The sequence below is a fragment of the Spermophilus citellus genome, assembly GCF_964194105.1.
Source record: "Spermophilus citellus genome assembly, chromosome: 8".
Classification (NCBI taxonomy): Eukaryota; Metazoa; Chordata; class Mammalia; order Rodentia; family Sciuridae; genus Spermophilus; species Spermophilus citellus.
The window spans coordinates 129,153,302-129,174,936 of record NC_138189.1 but is presented as its reverse complement, the minus strand read 5'-3'; the positions used below and the strand labels follow the sequence as shown (position 1 = coordinate 129,174,936).

Below are 21,635 nucleotides of genomic sequence, written 5' to 3'. Positions count from 1 at the left end.
AGAGGATCAAGGCAGCCAGCCTTGGTAATTTAGTGAGACTGTGTCTCAAAAATAAATAAATAAATAAATAAAATAAAATAAAATAAAGGGCTGGATATGTAGCTCAGTGGTAGGGGGCCCATGGGTTCAATCCCCAGTAGCAAAAAAGCCAAAACAAAACAAAGAACAACAAAAAACTGATTCTAATACCCAAATAAAAAAAAGCAAAATACCTTGTTAACCGATGGAATGATTTAGCATATTAAAGATTTATTTCCTCCTGAATGAATCCGTAAATGCAATGTAATTCTAATAAAAATGCCAGAAGGATTTTTGGAAGTAAATCAACAAAGTGTTTCTGAAGTATATTTGGTGAATGTCTAAGGGCAATTTTGATAAATAAGCCAAAGCAATGGAAACATCATCCAAGACCATTTTTAAAAATTTTTGCAGCACTGAGCAACCCAGGTCCTTGCACACTACTACCAAGCCACATTCCCAGTGCAGAAGATGAGATGAAGTTAACAGGATGGAAAGTCAAGATACAGACCTGTGTATACACGGGAACTTGTTAGAGACACAATATCACAAACTGGTGAAGAAATGATGGCTTATTGGATGCATGCAGAGGTGCACTCCTGTAATCCTATAGATCAGGAGGCTGAGGCAGGAGGCTTGCAAGTTTGAGGCCAGTCTTGGATACTTAGCAAGACACTGTCTCAAAATAAAAAAGTAAAATGGGCAGGAGGTATAGCTCATTGGTAGAGCACTCTGGGTTCAATCTCCTGAAAAAAAAAGAAAAAGAAAAAAAGTGTTATTTGGTATATTGTAATGGGAAAATCAGCTCACTATAAGGAGAAAAACTATAATCAGATCCCTCTCTTATTACATAAAAAATAAATTCAAAAGATGTTAAAAGTTTAAAGATCAAAAATAAAAGTAAAGAAGAAAAAATAGAATATTGGGGAAGGATTTCTTTCTTTCTTTTTGGTACCAAGGATTGAACCCAGGAGCACTTTACCACTGAGCCATATCCCCAGTCCTTTTTGTTATTTTGAGACAAGGTCTCACTAAATTGCCCAGGGTGGCCTTGAACTTGAATCCTCCTGCCTCAGCCTCTCCAGTGACTGGAATTACAGGTATGTACTATCACTCCTAGCTGTCATTGTTGTTTTGATTGTATTTCTTATCCCATTATTTTCAAAAGTGAATTTTATTATTTTATTATAATTGTGAAAGCAATACATGTTCACTATAGAACATTGTGAAAATACAGAAAATTATAATGAAAACACTACATCTCTCCAGGAGTCCCGGTACTTCAAGATGATCAGTGTCAGCATGACTGTCTGGGTCTTTTCAGTCCTACCTCCTGTCTATCTGTACACAGGGCTGATGCAAGCCCACATTGCCCTTTTGTACAGTTAGAAAAGACATCCTATCCTCTGGGTTGAACAACCCTGCAGCAGGGAGTGCTGCTCAATAAGCAAAGCACAACTAAATCCCAGATCTTACTTGCCCCCTAGGACAGGTACTGTGAACAGCCTGTATAACTATTGCAGTCCTGGAGGTACATGTAGGTTTTATATTTTTTATAAAACTGAGTCTGTACTATTTGCTAGACTATGTTTGGGAAAGCATAAATTATTTAATTTCTATTAGACAGTTATTAATGAAAAAAATTTTTTATGGTATTGGAGATTGAACACAGGGGAAGTTAACCATTGAGCCACATCTCCAGCCCTTTTTTTAAATATTAATTTTTTAGTTGTAGTTGAATACAATATCTTTATTCTATTTATTTATTTTTATGTGGTGCTGATGATCGAACCCAGGGCCTTGCATGTGCGAGGCAAGCACTCTACTGCTGAGCCATAACCCCAGCCCCCCCAGTCCGTTTTTTTAAAAAAATTTTATTATTTTTAAATTTTATTTGTTCTAATTAGTTATACATGACAGTAGAATACATTTTGACATATTATACATACATGGAGGATAATTTCTCATTCTTCTGACTGTACATGATGTAGAGTTACACAGATGTGTAATTACATATGCTCATAGGATAATAATGTCCAATTCATTCTATTATCATTCCTACCTGCATGCCCCCTCTCCTTCCTTCACTCCCCTCTGTCTAATCCAAAGTACGTCTATTCTACCCCGCTTCCTGCCCACCCCCCTTATTGTGAATTAACATCCTAATATCAGAGAAACATTTGGCCTTTGGTTCTTCGGGATTGGCTTTATTTAGCTTAGCATAGTATTCTCCGGTTCTATCCATTTGTCAGCAAATGCCATAATTTCATTCTTCTTTACCAATTTCTTTATCCATTCATCTGTTGAGGGACATATAGGTTGGTTCCATAGTTTACCTATTGTGAATTGAGCTGCTATAAACATTGATGTGGCTGCAACACTATAGTATGCTAATTTTAAGTCCTTTGGGTATATGCCAAGGAGTGGGATAATTGGGTCAAATGGTGGTTCCATTCCAAGTTTTCTGAGGAATCTCCATCCTGCTTTTCATAGTGGTTGCACCAATTTGCTGTCCCACCAGCAGTATACCCCAGCCTTTTTATTTTATGTTTTATTTTGAGACAGGGTCTTGAGTTGCTGAGGTTGGTCTTGAACTTTCAATCCTTTGGCCTCAGCCTCCCAAGTCGCTGGGATTACAACCACATGTTCCCACTCCCAGCCCTCCAATCCTTCAAAAATTTTTTATTTGAGATAGGATCTTGCTAAATTGCTGGGGTAAAAATTTGATGTTATAAAATCTTGCCGAAATAACACATGTACATAAATCTTTCTGCCCAGTCACGATTATTGTCCTATGATAAATTCCTAGAAATTGCCTTGAAAATTAAATTTATTGAGTAATTTTTACATGCCCTGGTCTGCATCCAGATATTTGTTCCCACTCTCTCTCCAGTGATGTAGGTGCTATTATTATGTCTCTTTGGAGAGAAAGCGGAAGCAGGGGAAATGCAGTTCCTTGACTGAGGTCACAAAGCTGGAAAGCAGTAGAGTGGGATCTGAATACATGCTTGGGGGCTGCAAGCGCTGCAGGGCCGTGGTCTTCACATGCCACAGTGATTCACTTGGAGGGACAAGACAGACAGGTGTGAGAAGAGTTTTAAGAGGAAATAAGCTTCATATCTTCAGTGGAGTGGAGCCTGACCACTTGATGATTTCCATAGGAGACAAGGCCATTCAAAAGCAACGGGGTTTTATTAATGTATTTGTTAGGGAGAAGAATTTCTTGACAGGATGATTAATTTTCTAACAGGCTACACATTGTTCGTTTCTGAGCTCTTTTTAAGAGAATCAATTTTAGAAGATAATTTCAATTTAGATTTAATCTGACTACAAATGAAAACGTTTTCATGTTCTTTTTAGTTTAGATTCCAAGGTACTGGCACAATGGAGGGACAGCTTTGACACCTGCACCTTGGGCCACTCACTTCCCTATGCCATACCTTAGTGTCTGCTTTTTTTTTTTTTTTTTTTAAGATAGATACCTTTTGTCTGCTTTCTTACAGGAATGTTAAGATCTATAGTCCTACTAGCAAGAAGAGTGTGTGTCTGTGTGTTATTGATGAGATACTGTTCTCCTTTTTTTCCCCATATAATCCTAGATAGCTTTTTAAAAATTTAATTCTTTTAACAGTTTGAAAAGTGTACAATACAATTTTGACATAGTTACATTTATAAGTGGGAATAAAGGCAGTAAGAAAGAGAGGAGCCTTAATTGGCTTCGGAATTAAAGAAATCTAATTTCATGCTTTAAAGTACTATATGCAACACTGCTGAAGAGGGTAAAAATAAAATTAGATAATGAAAAATACAATTTGGAAAAGGGTTAACATTATGTTACTAATCATGTTACTCAGCTTTCCATTACTATGATATAATACCAGGGATAAATAAACTTAAAAAGAGCAAAGGTTTATTTTGGCTCATCGTTTTAGAGCTTTTGGTTCATGACTGATTAACCCTGTTGCTCTGGCCCTGTGGCAGCATAGGACAACACAGTGGTAGTGCAAGGTTGAGGAGCTGTTTATCTCCCAGTAGCCTGAATGAAGAAAAAGAGAGAGGAAGAGACCCATATTCCCCTTTGAGGGCATCTTCCCTCAGGCCACACCTCTTAATGTTACCATTCCCTCCCAGTAGCAGCCAAAGTGAGAGCTAATCCAAACCATAGCCAGATCCAAATGATAGCACCAATATATACATTTACAACCATGTACTTACTTTAATTATCATAATAAGCAGAGGTTAATACTAATGGCCATTTACTGGATGCATGCTGTTTAAAAATATATTGTCCGTAAAGTGCTTTTCATAATTGTTTTGCTTGATACTTAGGGTATTTGCAACTTTTCTGCTATATTTTATTTTTTGGAACCAGGGATTGAACTCAGGGGCAATCAGCCACTGAGTCACATCTCCAGGCCTATTTTGTATTTTATTTAGCGAGAGAGTCTCACTGAGTGGCTTAGTGCCTTGCTTTTGCTGAGGATAGCTTTGAACTTGTGATCCTCCTGTCTTAGCCTCCGAAGCTGCTGGGATTATAGGCACGTGCCACTGCATCTGGCTTCCACTACATTTTAAATAATAGTATAATGACTATCTTACACATACATTGTAAATAAATATTTGAATAAATTCCTAGAAGTGAAAGTAATGGTTCAAAAAGTACATTTTAAAGATTTAGTATAGACTGCTAAAAATTATTATAATTCATACTTACTTCAGCATGGTATAATATTATCCAAAATTTATAAATTCTAATATTTGTATGGTTGAACTCTTTTTCTTTCTGTGCTGGGGGTTGAATCCTGGACCCATCCATGCTAGGCAATAGTTGGATTTTTGAAATATATTGGACATTTGCTTTTTTTGTTTTTCCTTTTTTTTTTTTTTTGAGAATTTTCTATTTGCCAGGAGTAGCAAGCAAAACTCATTGTCTCTTATACTTTGTGGAATTTTTTCCTGCTTTATAACAAACTTTTCATATTTCAAACTCTTAAACTTGCAAATTCAGATGCTATACTTTGTCTTAGTGAGGAAGCATGTCTTAGAAGAAAGCAGGCCAAGTTAGGTGCCTCTGTTAGACTTCATTTCTTCCATTGCTTTTTTCGGTTGGACTTCCATTTTTTATGTTTTTATTTCTTGTTCTTTCTTCCTGTTTTTATTTTCATCTCCTTTACTTTTAGTAAGACACACTGCCTTTTAAAACAATATCTCCAGGCATAATGGGTATATATGAGATTCTGATTTGTTGAAATAGGTATTATTTTTTTCACTTTATAAGGTGAGTTTTTTTTTTTTTTAATGGTACTGCTTAAACCACAAGCTTCAGAGTCCTCCTTATCTTTTCTCCTTCATACCCACATCCACTCTGTGAGGAAACACCATCAGATCATCATCTCCACCACTATCTCCCTGGTCAAAGGTACTGTGTCTTGTTCCTGGACTATTTTAACAGCCTTCTAACTGGTCTCTGTGCCTAGCTTTTACCATTTACTGTCTATTCTCAACCCAGAAGTGATCTGTGTCAGGTGTCCATAACAGAAGACTCAGATCATTAACTAATAAGGAGGAAAGGTTTACTTTAGCTCACATTTTGGAGGTTTCAGTCTATGGTTGGATGACTTGATGGTTTGTGGTGAGGCAGGACATCATGGTGGAGGCCCTGGAGGAGGAAACCTTCACCTCAAGGCTGGGAGGGAGCAGAAGAGAGGAAAATGGGAAAGGGGAAGAGACAGAGAGAGGGAGGAGGGGCCGGTATCCCTCTATTCCATTCCAGGGCATGTCCCTATCTGATTGGAAGGCTTCCAAAAGGCCCCACCTCTTACATGTTCTACCACCTCCCAATAGTACCCAGTGCTGGGGACCTAGCGTTCAACTCATGGGCCTTTTGGGGACTTATCCCAAGCTATAACATGATCCCATTATAACTGGCCAGGGGAAGTCACTTTTCTATACAAAGTCCTCCAATGGCTCCCAACTCATTCATCTGATCTTCATCGCCCCTGGCTCTTGTTTCTCTTATTTCATTCTCCATTCTTCTGTCATGTCCTCTTGGGTGCTCCTAGTAATCAGGCATACTCCTGCCTTCAGTATTCATTATGCCTTCTGCTGAGAAAGTTGTCTGCGCAGACCTTTGCCTCCTTCAAATGTTTTTTCTTGATAATTCTTTTAAAAGAGCACCTCTCATACTTCTTTAAAATTTTTTTTAGTTGTTTATGTACTTTTATTTATTTATTTTTATGTGGTGCTGAAAATCGAACCCAGTCCTCACATTTGCTAGGCAAATGCTTTATCATTGAGCCACAACCCCAGCTCCCTCATACTTCTTATGTAGCCTCTCTGATGAATTTTTCTCAGTGGCATTGTGCATGGGTGTGTGTGTCGATGGGCATCAACCCAGGGCTTGGTGCATGGTAGACAAACCTTCTATCACTGAACTATGTCCATAGGATTTAAAATCATCTGCCACTTCACATATTTTATTTATTTATCACCTGTCTCTATCAGAAAACTAAGTTTCATAAGGGTTGGAACTTTTGTTTTTGTTCTTTATTTTGTCCCCAACGTCTAAAAGAGTGCCTAGCATGGAAAAAAGCACTGAATCGATACTTGTTGAATGAGTGATTGCCTCACATTCCTGGGTAGAGCAGGCCCAGGTGACCTGTGCAGAAATTCTTGGTTTCTTCTCTCATCTCTAACTCCCTTGTCTTCCCGAGTTTATACTTAGGAGCCGACTTCTTGACGGCACTTGTCACAGGTGAGAGCTGGTGAATCCTGAAAGATATTCTTGGCAAGTTTAATCTGTGTTCCTGTTGCCATCCGCAAGCCCAGCGGTGGTGATAGGCAGCTATAGAAGACTGAAGTTTTCACTCTTCAATTTCTGTGGGTGCAAGAGAGAACATGAAATTAGATCTACCCGATTTGGGTTATATCTGGATTGCCATTCATGAGAACGAAGGCAGGAAGATACTTCCCCCAAAGCAGAGCTTGGCGATGGGTCAGTAGGATGCTGCTGTGGTTGAAAACCTCCACGTCCGCCTCTGTAATCTGTGGCCCAGCCCCACCCGCTCAGATTGAGGCTCACCTCAAGTTTCAGCCACGTAACCGCAGGGCCGTGAAAACGCCAAGAGAGCTTCTAACCAAGGGTTTCGATTTCCTCCTCTGGGATTTAAAGTCCAGAAAGCAGAGGCTTGACTTCGCGGTCCAAGCGCATAAAGGGCGTGGGAGACAGAAGGGAAAGCGAGACAGTGTGCAAGCTCGCAGTCCACGGGCAAAAGTAGTCCAGGGCGGGAGGGCCGGGCTCTGGGAAGGGAGTCACCTGCACCCACCTGCACTTCCATGCCCCGAGGAGGTCTGAGTTGGGGAAGTTTCATCTGTGTTGTAAAGAGCCCTACATTTTTTTTTTTTTTGGAGAAGGGTCATTGTCAGTAAACCTTTGACACACTGTTTTGCAGAGGTACTGCTTTAAAAACTCACAACCTGGGTTGGACACAACACAAACCCACAAACAAGCCCGGTAGCGCTAAAACTATCCCTTAAAAGCAAAACAACAAAACTGCCACCCTACCTCCGCCCCAGTCCCGCAGGTTGCTAAGTCCCAAGCTTCCCCCTTCCTTCCTTTCTTTTTAACGTCCTGTGTGTGGAGAGGTGAAGTTCCGGCGAAAGGCGAGCCCCCAACGGTGACGGGTCCCGCTAGGAGCCCCAGTTCAAGTTTCGGTGGAAACTTTCTCCCCGAGGCCCCGCCTCCTTCACCTTGGAAACCGCGCAGGCCGGAGCGCGCGCCGCCGAGTCCTGGCGCACCTGGCGGCCGCGCGTCCGGGCGGCGGGGCGGGGCCGGCCGCCGCGGGGCGGGGCCTGCGCGCTCCCCTGGGCCGGCAGGTTGGGCCCCGCCCCCGCCCCGCCCAGCTCCCGAGGGCACTGGCGGGCGAAGGCGGGTGAGGGCGAGCCCTGGACCCGTGCGGCTCCGCCACCGGCTGACTCACGGTCGGAAAGTTGCGCTCCGAGCCCGTGTCGCCCGCTACGTTCTCCACAAGTACTCCTGCTGAGTTTGGACCGAGGCTTGTAGGACCCGGGTCCGGACCTGTGAGGGCAGCCCGTCCGGATTCCTGGGCCGGGCGGGGAGCCGGCTCTGCCTTCCTCGCAGTGGCCAGCGCCGGTGGCGGCTCCGGGGCCCGACTCTCCTGGACCGCGGAGCAAACTTTGTGACCGTACGGGGACGCTGCGCGGTGACGAGGAGCCGCGGTCGCCGCAGGTACGTGGCATGCTGACCTGAGCTTTGCGCTCGAAGGGTACTTTGATTTAGGGCTTCGAAGGAAAGGGGACAGCCCGAGTGGGCAGGAGGAGCAGGTGGGGCTGCGAATGTCCCATAGTGGGTCCGGCCGGGACAGGACGGGAAGGAGGTGGTTCCTAGAGCTGCAGGCTGTGGCACCGGACCTTACTCGGTGACTGACTCCGGGAAAGAGAGGGCCAGCTTGTTTTGACGGAGAAAAGATGTCATCAGGTTCTCCACCCCTTTCCTTGGTCCCTGGGGCCAGTGAGCCTGGATCCTATGTGAGGGACTGGCAAAGAGATCTGGCTCTCAGTTTTCCTCTCCAGACCTCCTTGCTTACACAACAGATAAGTGGTGCCACTCAGGTTTGTAGCACTTCGTTGGTTTAAGGACTTGTTGGGTGGCTGTTGCTCAGTTTCATAAATTCTCTCATGAAACTATTCAGGTCGTGGTTGTTATTGATAGTGTGTGTGCATGTTTTCCTTGGCCTTAACAAAGCTCACTTGTTAACCCCACTTCTGCGAGGGAGTAGAGTTAGCTTTTGTTTTATTTCAAGCCTGCTTAGAGGAGTATTGGAGGCGGCTGCAGCCTTGTTTGCTGGGGATTTTGGAAATCACGTGAGCAGGTCTGATGAATTATGCCAGGTCTGTCCCAGCCTCTGGACCCATACCTTTACAACAGAGGCAGTTTCCACCATTCTTCAGGTGCCCCATCCCCAGCCATCCAGGGATCGGGAACACTACACTCCCCCTGAGGGAAAGAACCCCCAAACCAAAGAGAGACAGCCCTCTGGAGGAGGAGGAGGAGTAAACAATGCGTACCAATTGTTGCTTCTCTGTGGGTTGGGCCTACTACTCCCTTTGCTTTTCTGGAAGGCCTTGCTATCAAATTCATCTCATTAGGAAGTCAGCTGATCCCTGCTAATAGTCATAGCAGCCCTGATGAAATTATATAGGTCATTGAAAAATAATTCCCACTTAATCACCTTTATCCTGTTGATTAAGAGAGAAAAGATTTCCTTTCCTTATGGTACACCATGCCTGCTTGTCAGGGTCACCTGCCTGACCTCAAGTTTACTTGTGCTCCTGGCATTAGACAGGAGATGGTCCCTGAACCTGCCCAAACATGGTGGACCACAGCCAAATTCCACTTTTGGAAAACTTCAGTAGTCTTCTTTGGACAGAAGTTGAGCCGGAGATTCAGTCTATAAATTTATGGCATATTAGTTGGCTTTGAATAGCTTATCAGATAATTAAAGGCTGGTTTCTTTTAGTTCTGGTTAATCTCTTCCTGCAAAGCTTCTAAGAATTGTGTCTGTGCCTGCATTGAAATAAATTAAGTTTGGGGTCCCATTTGTCATTTGTTTTAGAGCTTTAGGAACAGGATTAAACTGTGCCGGGTGAATGGAAAGGGCAAGGGAAACTGGCCATAATCAAATGAACTCAGGGAATGATTTAGAGGGGCCAAATAATTTAGGCCCAACTGCCCAGCTCCTTTCTTCTTACTTTGAACACAGAGGTACTATGTTTAGGCCTTTGTAGACTTTGAAGGAATGAAAAGGGTGTTCTGTTTTTACAAAATCAGAGTAACACATTGCTGGACAGTTCTGTATTCTACCTCCCAAGTTTCAAAATACTTTCTTTGCAAAGTTCTTTCTATAATAGGAAGCTAACAGATAATGACTACAACTCAAGAAACAGATGAACAAATGTGTAGAAATGTGAAGGTAAATATTAGAAGAAACAAAATTTACTGCTGAGGAATAAAATTATGATCTTGTAGCACTTTTAAGAAGGAAATTTGATAATGTCCCTTTTCTCTCTGCAAATATAAAGCAAGTTTATTTTCTCTGATTTCTTTTAGACACTTGATGTTTATTATGTGTATGTACACTTGTCTCACAGGGATCTGGAACCTTATTCTTGGCCTTGAAACACAATTTATATCTACTTTACACTTTTTCCTAGTGACTTCCAATTCTTAGTTTTAGCCCAGGTAGAGGAACAATGCTTAAGAGTGACCAAACACTCCAGGGACTTTATTTAAAGGGATCTCTTAGTAAAGACAGTAACAAAAGTGAAAATTTCTATAATGTCTTATGATTAACAAAGTTATTTCACATATATCATATTTATGCCTTGTGATTTAATCATTTCATAGTGAACTCTATTAGACTACACAGGAAGAAAACAGATGACATTGTGAGGTAAAAAGGGATTTTTTTATACCTTTATTTTATTTATTTATTTATGTTTATGTGTGCTGAGGATCGAACCCAGTGCCTCACAGGTTCTAGGAGAGCGTTCTACTGCTGAGCCACAACCCCAACCCAATAAAAAGGGATTTTAAGTGCATACTTTGCTCTGTTTGGTGGACTCAGATCAACATTCAGGATTTCTGATTTATAGGCCATGCTTTCAGGTTTTTCCATTTAATTTTGTGAAGTATTTGAATATGAAATGGGATCACCTTTCTTTCTTTAATCATCTTTTTTTCTTTTTTATTGTGTGGGGATTGAGCCCAGTTGCTCTGCCACTAAGCTATATCCCTAGGCCTTTTAATCTTTTACTTTAAGATAGGGTCTTGCTGGATTGCCCAAGCTGGCCTTGAACTTATGATCCTCTTTCCTTGACCTCCCAGGTATCTGGGATTGCAGATGTGCACCACTGCACTCAGCTGGGATCTTATTGCTTATTAACCAAAATGAGGACTCATATGGGGACAGGTCAATAGGACTATATATAAATATGTGCATGTGCCTGTGTGTATGTGTGTGTGTGTGTATACATATAAATATATGCACATATATGATCTTTATATTCTTTGGGTCTCAACAGTGTAACTATCCAATAAAATTGAACTAATGTCCATCACATTTGGAAGGGAAATCCTGCAGGGAGAGGGGATTAATAGATGTCCTGATAGATTAAATAATGAACTATTGGTAATGTCTAAAATTAAACAAACAAACCAGGAAACAGCAATGTAAGTGTGTGATTTTTCAAACATGGTAGTAATTACCAGAATAAACAGAAGAGTCAAAGGACTTCTTTTTTTGTGGGGAATGAAATTTAGAGATGAGGCAGAGTCAGGCAGGAATCTTTTTTTTTTTTTTTTTGTAATGTATCTGATTTAGATAAAATTTTAGTTTTTGTATGTGTGTTTTGGTATTTATGAAAAACTTTAGAGAGAGAGAGAGTTAGGGTCTGTGGTCAGGATTTTAGAGTCTCCATAGCACTTGTTTGCGCTCTTCCCCAGGCAGATAGAGAATTTCCCCAGGCCAGTGGTTCCTCATTTACCTCTCTACGCTATTCTTTCTTTTCCTTCTATCTGGTTTTTACAGTGTTTGGGTAGGTTATAGGACTATGGAGCCAAAGACATTTATCTCTAATTCCTCATATTTCCATTATGAAAATGCCTCAAATATCTTTAGAATCTTCAGAACCTGAACCATTTGTTGTTGTTAATTTTGTGATTGCTTTTGCTTAGAATTAGAGACATGCTGTTAGAAGTTGACAGTGTTTGCTCAGTTGAATTTTTTGAAAATAATTTATTTTTTTAAAATTTTCATACTGGGGATTGAATCCAGGGGTGCTTTACCAGTGAGCTATATCCTCAGACCCTTTCTTTTTTTAAAAAAAAATATTTTAAATTTTGAGACAGGGTCTTGCTAAGTGGCTTAAGGCCTCACTAAGTTACTGAGGCTGGTCTCCCACTTGTGATCCTCCTACCTTAGCCTCCTGAGTCTCTGGGATTATAGGTGTGTGCTGCCATGCCCGGCTGCTCAGATGAATTTGATAAACTGGAATTTGGCATGTATTTTTATCTTGAGAAATAAAGAAAGAACACTAAAAGGACTTTTTCAGTATTTGTGTGTCACTTAATTTTGAAGTTCTGAGAGTGAGTATGCTGTTGTCCTCCCAAGGAGGTAGAGACAGATAATATTTCAGCACTATTATAAAAAAGTTAACACCTTGTTTTCCCTTTTCTTTATGAATAAGACTCCTACTCCACTTCCAGTTATGAAACTTTTTTTCTTTCTGATTATACATATAAATATATATTATTAAAAGTCTAAACATTACCAAAATATAATGTTGACAGTTAAAATGCATTATGATCTTATGTTCTGAAGAAACTGCTATATATTTATCCCCTCAAAATTTTTCTTTATATAAAGCTATATTTATTTATCATTTTGGTTGTTAATGACAAAGAAGAATAATACCATGCAACTTTGAACTTGGTATTTATATATTAATTTATTTTTGGAGTAGGAATTCATAAACCTAGGGTTCGAGCACTGAGCTACATCTAGCCCTTCACTGTTTTTTTTTTTAATATTTATTTTTTAGGTGTAGTTGGACACAATACCTTTATTTTTTTATTTTTTATTTTTTTAATATTTATTTTTTAGTTCTCGGTGGACACAACATCTTTGTTTGTATGTTGTGCTGAAGATTGAACCCAGGCCACATGCATGCCAGGCGAGCGCGCTACTGCTTGAGCCACATCCCCAGCCCCACAATACCTTTATTTAATTAATTTATTTTTATGTGGTGCTGAGGATCGAACCCAAGGCCTCTCATGTGCTAGGTGAGCGCTCTACCACTGAACCCCAGCCCCAGCCCCACTTCACTGTTTTTTTTTTAAATTAAAATTTTTTTTTAGTTGTAGATGCACACAATACCTTTATGTTATTTATTCATTTTTATGTGGTGCTGAGGATGGAACACAGTGCTTCACGTGTTAGGCAAGCATTCTAACACTGAGCCATAATCTCAACCCTCCAGCCCTTCTTTTTTTTTGGTTTTCTTTTTGTAGTTGTAGATGGACAGAGTGCCTTTATTTTATTTGTTTATTTTTATATGGTGCTGAGGATCGAAACCAGTGCCTCACGCATAATGGGCAAGTGCTCTGCCACTGAGCTACAGCCCCAGCCTCCAGCTCTTGCTTTTTATTTTCATATTTTTTAATTTTATTTTTTTTCTGGTCCTGGGGATTGAACTTAGGGGTGCTCTACCAATAATTTACATTTCTAGTTCTTATTCTTTATTTTGAGACAGAGTCTCACTAAGTTGCTGAGACTGGCCTCAAATTTGTGATCCTCCTGCCTCAGCCTCCTGAGTATCTGAAAATACACACATGGATCACCATGCCTGGTTTGCTTTTTATTTTTAACTTGACAATATGTTTTGAAAGTGTTTCTCTCTTCATACATACAGATCATCTCTAGTTTTCTTTTTTGATTGGCTATAGAGTTCTGTGTCAAATAGATTTATTATGGGATAAATAGTTCCTTCTCGTGGAATTTGGATTATTTCCCATTTCTCAAGAATAATGCTTAAGAAACCATCCTTGAAAAGAGTATCATTGTACGCGGGTGCGAGTGTTTTCTGTAGGAAGGTTGTTGAAAGTAACAGATGTGAAAATGTCACACTTCTCTAGTTTGCACTTCTGCCAGTCATGTCACCATCATGCCACTTCACTTCTTGTTGTGTTAGCATCCTTTTTCCTAATGACGGAGATTGAAGATCGAAATTATCAGCACACAACCAGGAGAGGTCATGATAGCGCTAAGCTTTCAGGTGGTGCTCACCTCATTTCTTCACATTTCAAGTTCTTTTTGGCTTTAATGTGTTCCCCAAAGAGGGGATAGTAATTGATAACAGCTATAAAAATACTCTGCAGTTGTTGGATGATCTGCTAATTAGTTTTTATGAAGCATAGTTTCTTTTTTCACATATTCTTAAGAACATTATTCTAGGACATGCCATTAAGGAGTTCAGAAAATCCATGAGGTTTTGCAGAATGCAGGAGTGTTTTTTTTTTTTTAATTTTTTTTTTAGTTGTATATGGACTCAATGCCTTTCTTTGTTTTTATGTGGTCCTAGGATGGAACCCAGTGCCTCACACTTGCGAGGCAAGTGCTCTACCACTGAGACACAACTCCAGCCCCAGGAGTGTGTTTTAACTCCTCTCCTTGGATTGTTAAAGTTTACTTCTGTTGGAAATATTGGTCAGAGGTCAATTAGGGAGCTTGTAGAAAGTGCTAGAAACTGATTTCCATCTCTTGTGTGCAGAAAATGTGAAATAAGATATGTTGGCTAGATTGCATGACTCAGACTCACTGAGGAGGGACATTTCAGGAATTCCTGTGGCAGAATTTTTACTGACCAAAGAGTTGATTAATATTTTCACTTAGTCTAAAGTTTTTTTTCATAACCATTCTATTAAAGCAGTATGTTTTATTCCTCAAAATAAATATTTTCTGATTTTTTTTTGGTATGCAGGTTCATAGGTCATTTTAGGTTCATTTTCTTTGTAATATATCAGAATTGGAAGAATATTTTTACATATATATATATCTGTATACACACTTGCATCCACTTACCCACACCCTGTATCTATATACATGCGTAGTATGTAGAGATACACATTGTCTTAAAAATAAGATCTTGAGATGGGTACGGTAGCACAGGCCTGTGATCCTAGTGACAGAGAAGGCTGAGGCAGGAGGATGGAAAATTTGAGGCCAGACTCAGAAACTTGGTGAGATCTTGTCTCAAAAATAAATTTATTTATAGATGGATAGAGCTGGGTGTAGCTCAGTGGTAAAACACCCCTGGGTTCAATTCCCAGTGACCTTGTTTCAAAATAAAAAATAATAAGTAGCTTACTGATAGAGTACCCTTGGTTTCAATCCCTAGTACTGCCAAAAAAAAAAAAAAAAAAAAAAGGATTTTTAGCAGGTCATTTAACTGAAAACTTTGTATATCCTCAAAATAAGGATGACATCTGACCAATTTATTTTATTAGGAAAAATGTTTCTGATTTTTTTTTTTACAATAAGACAACACAGGATTTATTTCAAGTATACAAGTCTGTTTCAATATTTTTATTTTTATTTATTTTTTTCTTTTTTTTAAATTTTTTTTTATTAGTTGTTCACAACATTACAAAGCTCTTGACATATCATATTTCATACATTAGATTCAAGTGGGTTATGAACTCCCAATTTTTACCCCAAATGCAGATTGCAGAATCACGTCGGTTACACATCCACAATTTTACGTAATGCCCTATTAGTAACTGTTGTATTCTGCTACCTTTCCTATCCCCTACTATCCCCCCTCCCCTTCCCTCACATCTTCTCTCTCTACCCCATCTACTGTAATTCATTTCTCTCCTTGTTTATTTTCCCATTCCCCCCACAACCTCTTATATGTAATTTTGTATAACAATGAGGGTCTCCCTTCATTTCCATGCAATTTCCCTTTTCTCTCCCTTTCCCTCCCATCTCATGACTCTGTTTAATGTTAATCTTTTCTTCCTGCTCTTCCTCCCTGCTCTGTTCATAGTTGCTCTCATTATATCAAAGAAGACATTTGGTATTTGTTTGTTTCTGATTTTTTAGAATTTTTTTTCTTTAGTTGTAGATGGACACAGTACATTTACTTTATTTATTTTTATGTGGTGATCAAACCCAATGCCTTATATATGCCAGTTGATGTTCTACCATTGAGCCACAACCCCCAGCCCCTGATATTTTTAGTATAAAAAGTTTCTTAACAAAATAAGAATTTTGGGCTGGGATTGTAGCTCAGCAGTAGAGCACTTGCTTAATGTGTGAGGCATGGTTTCGATCCTCTGCACCACATATAAATAAATAAATTAATCAAATAAGAATTTCTTAAGACATGTTTATATATGGTCATTTAGATTTTTTGTGTGGGAAAATGCAACATATCTAATATTCTTTTTTTTAATTTTTTTTTATTTTTTAAAATATTTATTTATTTATTAGTTATTGGCGGACACAACATCTTTGTTTGTATGTGTATGTGGTGCTGGAGGATCGAACCCGGGCCGCACGCATGCCAGGCGAGCGCGCTACCGCTTGAGCCACATCCCCAGCTCAAAAATATTCTTGATTATTGTCTTTAACATGAAGTCACTTCTTTGATCAGTTGAATATTTTAAATATAATTTGTACATATTCCAAAATGTTTGTACCTTTGGCTTATTTTAAGCAACATGTAGTAATTTAAATGCTGTTGAAAAATCTGATTACAGGACTTTTCATTGACCTTGATTTGCTTCAGGAAGTATCAAACTCGTTGATATTTACCTGCTGCTTGTGTTAAAAACTTAATGGTTAATGTTAATTTTTTATCAGTGTGATTAGGTTTGGCCTCTGAATTTCTTGTACTCACAAGCGTATGACTGTTCAGGACTTTGCATGTCCTATTTGAAAACTGCACCCTGGAATTGCTAGAGATATTGAGAACCAGCTTGCAGCATTTTGGGACTGGCTGCTTTGGCGCCCCCTTTTTTCCTTAAAGTAATCCTACCTCTTGGTCATGTTTTAGGGTTGGGTCATCACCAAGGAGTGGTCATTCCTTCACAGTGAATCACAAAATGAGCAGGTCTGACGGAGTCCTGCCTAGGCTGATTCACACAACCTGCTGTTCTCCAGGCTCCTGTCAGTACAGGTGTGCCAGGAATCAACTCTTAACTTGTGCTTAACTCCAAAATCTGCATCCTCATTGCTGACCTTCAGAACCCTAGGCTTCCTTCTCCAATTCCTTAGTGTAGGTTTATGTTTAGATCCTGACATCAAATTAAGTGACAGGGAGACAAGTAACTCCACAATCTTAATTACCCAGCTGAGTTCCTTAAATTGAACAGAATCCTATAAATGTTTCTAGTGGATGCTCTGACTCTTATTATCAAATATTCTAATATTCTATTATCAAATATTCTAATTAGAATATTTTCCTTCATTTCTATTTGCAATTTTTTATTATCCTACTCTGTTTTCAGGCCACATTCGATTTTGCTTTTTTGTGTTGCTGGGGATTGAACCCAGGTGTTGGTCTGTGCTGTTCAGCATTCTACCATCAAGCCACACCCAGACCCAGTTTGATTTCATCAAGTATAGTTTTGCTTATGTCACCAATAATGGCCTTACCTGCCTACTAGGGAGTGACTCAATTTCAGGTGTGTTGGTTAATTTTATGTGTCAGCTTGCCTGGGCTACAGGTTGCCCAGATAAACATTCTGGGTGTGTCTGTGTGAGTTTCTGAATGAGATTAGCATAGTAATTCAGGTTGCCCTCCCCAGTGTGGGTGGGCCTTATTCAATAAGTGGAAGAACTCACTAGAATAAAAAGGCTGAGTAAGCAAGACTTTGCTTCCATTCTCTTTCTCCCTCTCCCTCTCCCTCTCCCTCTCCCTCTCCCTCTCCCTCTCCCTCTCCCTCTCCCTCTCTGTCTCTCCCACTCCTCCCTTCCCTATGTATAAGTTGGGAATCGGCCTTCTATCTTCAGACTCACATGGGAACTTATGTTTTTGGTTCTCCTGCATCTCCAGCTTACTGACTTCAGATGTTGGGAATTCTCAGACTTTAGAATCTCATGACCAATTTCTTATAGTGAATCTGTTTATATGCATATACATAAACACAGAATCGTCTCCTACTGCTTCTGTTTCTCTCTAGAACCCTAATACTCAACTCATCGATGACCTAGTGTCCTGAGCAGGTCCTCTGCTTTGGCTGCTGGGTTGGTCTGTACCTCATTGCTGAACACACCCTCCCTCTTTCTTTTTCCTGTTCTCTGTTGGGACTAGTCCTTCCTCTTTCCAGTTATTTCAGGGCTGTGCATTCATAAAACCTAGTTCAGAGCCCGTGTCCTCCATTCATTCATTCATTCTCAGCTGTCTCTTCCTGTAGCAATTTCTTAACATCCAAATCTTGGTACAGAAAGTTTAGGGCCTTAGCCATTGGTTGTATTCAGGCGTTGTCTTTCATTTGTCCTTCTCCTCAGCTAGATTATAAACTCCCGTAGGATCTGGGCCAAACTATACTTTCAGCTCTCGCTGTTCCTGGTGTTGCCTTTCTTTCACTTAGAAGGTGGCCAGTGTGTGTTTACTGATAATTTGAAAGCACTAAGATTCACCTAGGGCAGGCAAGGCCAAGGAGGGGCTTGTGTCCCCTTTGAGGCCATGGCAGAAGCATCTCCTTCATTCACTATGGGGCCCTGAGCTTTTGGCTGGGGCAGTGCTCCAGGGAGGGCCTGCAAGTTGCTTGAGGTTGTTACTAGAGGTGAAACTTACATATCGTCCTTGACCTAGAGCCATCTTTTCCCAAGGAAAGAACTGAGTTGGATTTAAAGTCCTGTTGAATTTGTCCCTTCTCCAGGAAATGCTTTGCACCTGTTCTCCGTCTCATCTACTTTACCCTTGTCTCTTGTAATTCCCTGTTGCTCTGCCTCCGGCTGAGTCTTTTCCTATCATCCCCATTAAATATGCTGCATTAGCACATTTAGGTCAAAAATTTTGAAAAAAGGTGAAGGAGAAGAAATGTAGAAAGGGAGCTGTATATTCCTAGGAAATTTGGATTTGTCAGATTTTATGCAAATTTCCTTCAAACACAATGTGACTTTGTTTTTCCTGCATTCCTAATGGGACATAGTTTTTGAGAAACATCATTTGGAATCTGACCTCCTTCCCTCGGATTGGTCTTTAAGCTCAGACCCTCTACACTTCGCTTCCCTCTTACACTGTTCTCTTGCACTTGTCTTTTAACATATTATAGTTTACTTTTTTACTGTTATCTTTTTTTATTGACCATATAACATATAGACTCTTTGAAGGACAGAGATGGTTGGTTGTATTAGCTTTGGCTAAGTTGGTTTTAATATCTTGAGACACACACCAGTGCCCAATGCTCAATGTTATTTGTTGAATTGGATGGGGATTTGCTAACCTGGGGACCTTCCATCTCCACATCCCCTTGTTGCTTCAGCTTCCTGTGGCAACCTCTCAGACCACTTTCCTTTTCCTTGTCGCTGAAGACCCCTCATAACTATACCTGGTGTAATTTTTTTCAAATCATAATAACTACTTGCTTTCCAGGTCTATGCCTTTGTAATAGCCACACGGAGAACAGAATGATTTACCTTTTCTTGGTAGTTCATGGTCTACAAAGCCCTTTCACATGTATCTCTCATTTGGGATATTCTCTAGTCTATGGCTGCAATGGAATGTATTCTTTAGGGCCTGCCTTTCTCCAAAGTATGCAAGTTACCCAAATCTTTTCCTTCCATGGGAAGCAAGCATTTTTCAGTATGTGCTGGGCTATGCTGTTGTCAGATGATGAATGACAGTGTGCTGCTTTGACAGCATCTTCTGTCTTACTGGGAACAGTCATGTTCCCCAAAAGAGTGCCTGTATGGCAGGCAGTAAGGTCCTCAAGTCAAGTGATGAAAATAGATAAAGAAGGGGAGTGGGAAGAAAGAAACACCACTGGCAATAAACATTTATGGATACTTTTCAATGGAAGGCACTTGGCTAGGTGTCACAAAAACCCTTGTTGTCCCCAAGTTAATTTTTTAGCAGGAGCTCCATGAAGATCTGTGCTCCATGGAGATGCATGTGTGGAACTGAGAAGGTTGCCTCCAAGGTTATGATCGTTGGTGATGAGCACTGGTGGCCTTCAGGTTCTTTGCCAGTGAAATCCCATCACTGTCTTCCTAGCCCTTTCCTCCATGAGCTATGGAGACGGAACCATTTTCTTCCTGAAAACCTCTGTTCTTGCCTGCAAGCCATGGGAGTGCTCAGTAACTATTAGTGTCTAATGATGACACAGGGATATTCCTCTGAGCCCTCGGAGAGCTGTAGGCGTGTCACACATTGACAGGTGCTCACAAATCTCTTTTTGCTGTTTTGAAATATCACTGCCAGGGGAGTTGTATACAACGTGTTCTGACAGAGTGGTCTTAAATATTCATTTCTTTTCCCCATTACTTTAAGAGAAACGTCAGTGTTTAGTCTTCAGGTTGCCAGTAGCAATTTTGGAGAAATTGTATTATAACTTTTTCAAAAGACTGATTTTAATGTAGCTCGTTTATTTATACATCAGTTGATTACCGTGATTGTTTATTTATTTATTTATGTGTGGTGCTAAGGATCGAACCCAGGATCGAGTCCTAGGCAAGTGCTCTACCATGGAGCCACAACCCCACCCCTGCTGTGATTATTTTTAATGATGGAGGGATATTCACTTTGGGGTAGTGGAAATTCAGGGGTTAAATGGAGGTTTTGGATCTATTATGCCTTCTGGTGAGTTAATTAGCAAGGATTTATTATGGTATTAGGCTACATGGGCGTAGTGATGCAATTTGGATGCAAATGTGGTTCACATCCCTGATCTCCTTACCAATTAGTAAGTGTGTGACCTCAGACAAATTGCTTTTCTTTGATGAACCTTAGCTTCCTCATCTATAAAATAGAGTCAGGTGTGGTGGTGCAGGCCTGTGGGCCCAGCTGCTCAGGAGGCAGGAGGATCTTGAGTTTAAGGCCAGTCTTGGCAACGTAGGGAGACCCTGGATCTTATTAAAATAAAACAAAACCAAACATGTATACAAAATTACTCTTCTGGCCTGGGGTTGTAGTTCAATGGAATAGTGCTTGCCTAGAATAGGTGAGGTGTTAGGTTTGACCTCTACCGCTGCAAAATAACAAAAGAGATAATCCGCATCTCAGGGAATCTCTGTGAGGGTTAACTAAGATGCTCAGGCTCCACTTGAACTCTTTTAGGGACCATGGGGAGATTCAGAAGGTATGTAAGATACATATCTTCACAGCCGTGAAAGATGGGTAGCTGATGCACAGAAAATCAGGACAGTGTGTAATAAAGTGTTATTTGTATAGAAAGGAAGTGCAAGAAACTGGAAAGGTAGAGGTCACTACCTTGAAGGTAGAGTCTTCAAGACTCTCTATGGGGGCTGTATTGGGATTCCTGAGCTCTCAAATTATAGAAATCTGAACTGTAGGCCTGGGTGTAGCTCAGTGGTGGAGCGCCTGTCTGGGGTGTGCAAGGCCCTGGGTTCCATCCCTGGCACTGCAAAAATGAACAATGAAGGAACTGTGTTGAAGGGAGACTTCTTGGTTCCCATGGCCAAAGTATAGGAGAAGTGGGGTGGGTCTCAGGAAAGCCGAAACGGGGAGCTCCTGTACCACCCTGATTCTCTGTCTCATACTCTGCGGCAGTTTTCTCTTCGTGGCTTGGGGTGTGGCTGCAGCAAGCCAGGCAGCAGCCAGAAGAGCACCTGACCTCCTTCGTTTAGTTTAAATTCTCAAAATCTCAGGATTGGTTGGCCTCACTTGATCGATGTTCCTGTCCTTGTGCTCAGGGACACAGGTTCAGTACCTGGTAATTGGAGCCCTCTCTGGAAATACCTGTTTGGGCTGGGGAAGAGGGGCAAGATTTTTTTTTTTTTTTTTGGTACCAGTGATTGAACCCAGGGGCACTTAACCATTGAGCTATGACCAGCCTGTTTTTTATT

The 21,635-nt window shown here is 40.5% G+C and overlaps 1 protein-coding gene and 1 long non-coding RNA gene across 2 annotated transcripts in view; one reads left to right on the top strand and one right to left on the bottom strand.

Moving 5' to 3' along the window:
• Positions 1-6,365: 6,365 nt before the first annotated feature.
• Positions 6,366-7,846, bottom strand: LOC308654997. Its single transcript, XR_014023362.1, has 3 exons — positions 7,583-7,846; positions 7,100-7,405; positions 6,366-6,895 (listed from the first exon to the last, which is right to left on the bottom strand). It is a non-coding gene; the product is annotated as an uncharacterized lncRNA (long non-coding RNA).
• A 107-nt stretch (positions 7,847-7,953) lies between these two features.
• The window catches only part of FHIP1A (FHF complex subunit HOOK interacting protein 1A), a 230,493-nt gene continuing 216,811 nt past the window's right edge, over positions 7,954-21,635 (top strand). The window contains exon 1 of the mRNA XM_081304753.1: positions 7,954-8,266. The gene's annotated coding sequence lies outside the window, so the exon portion shown is untranslated. The remainder of the gene's footprint in view (positions 8,267-21,635) is intronic.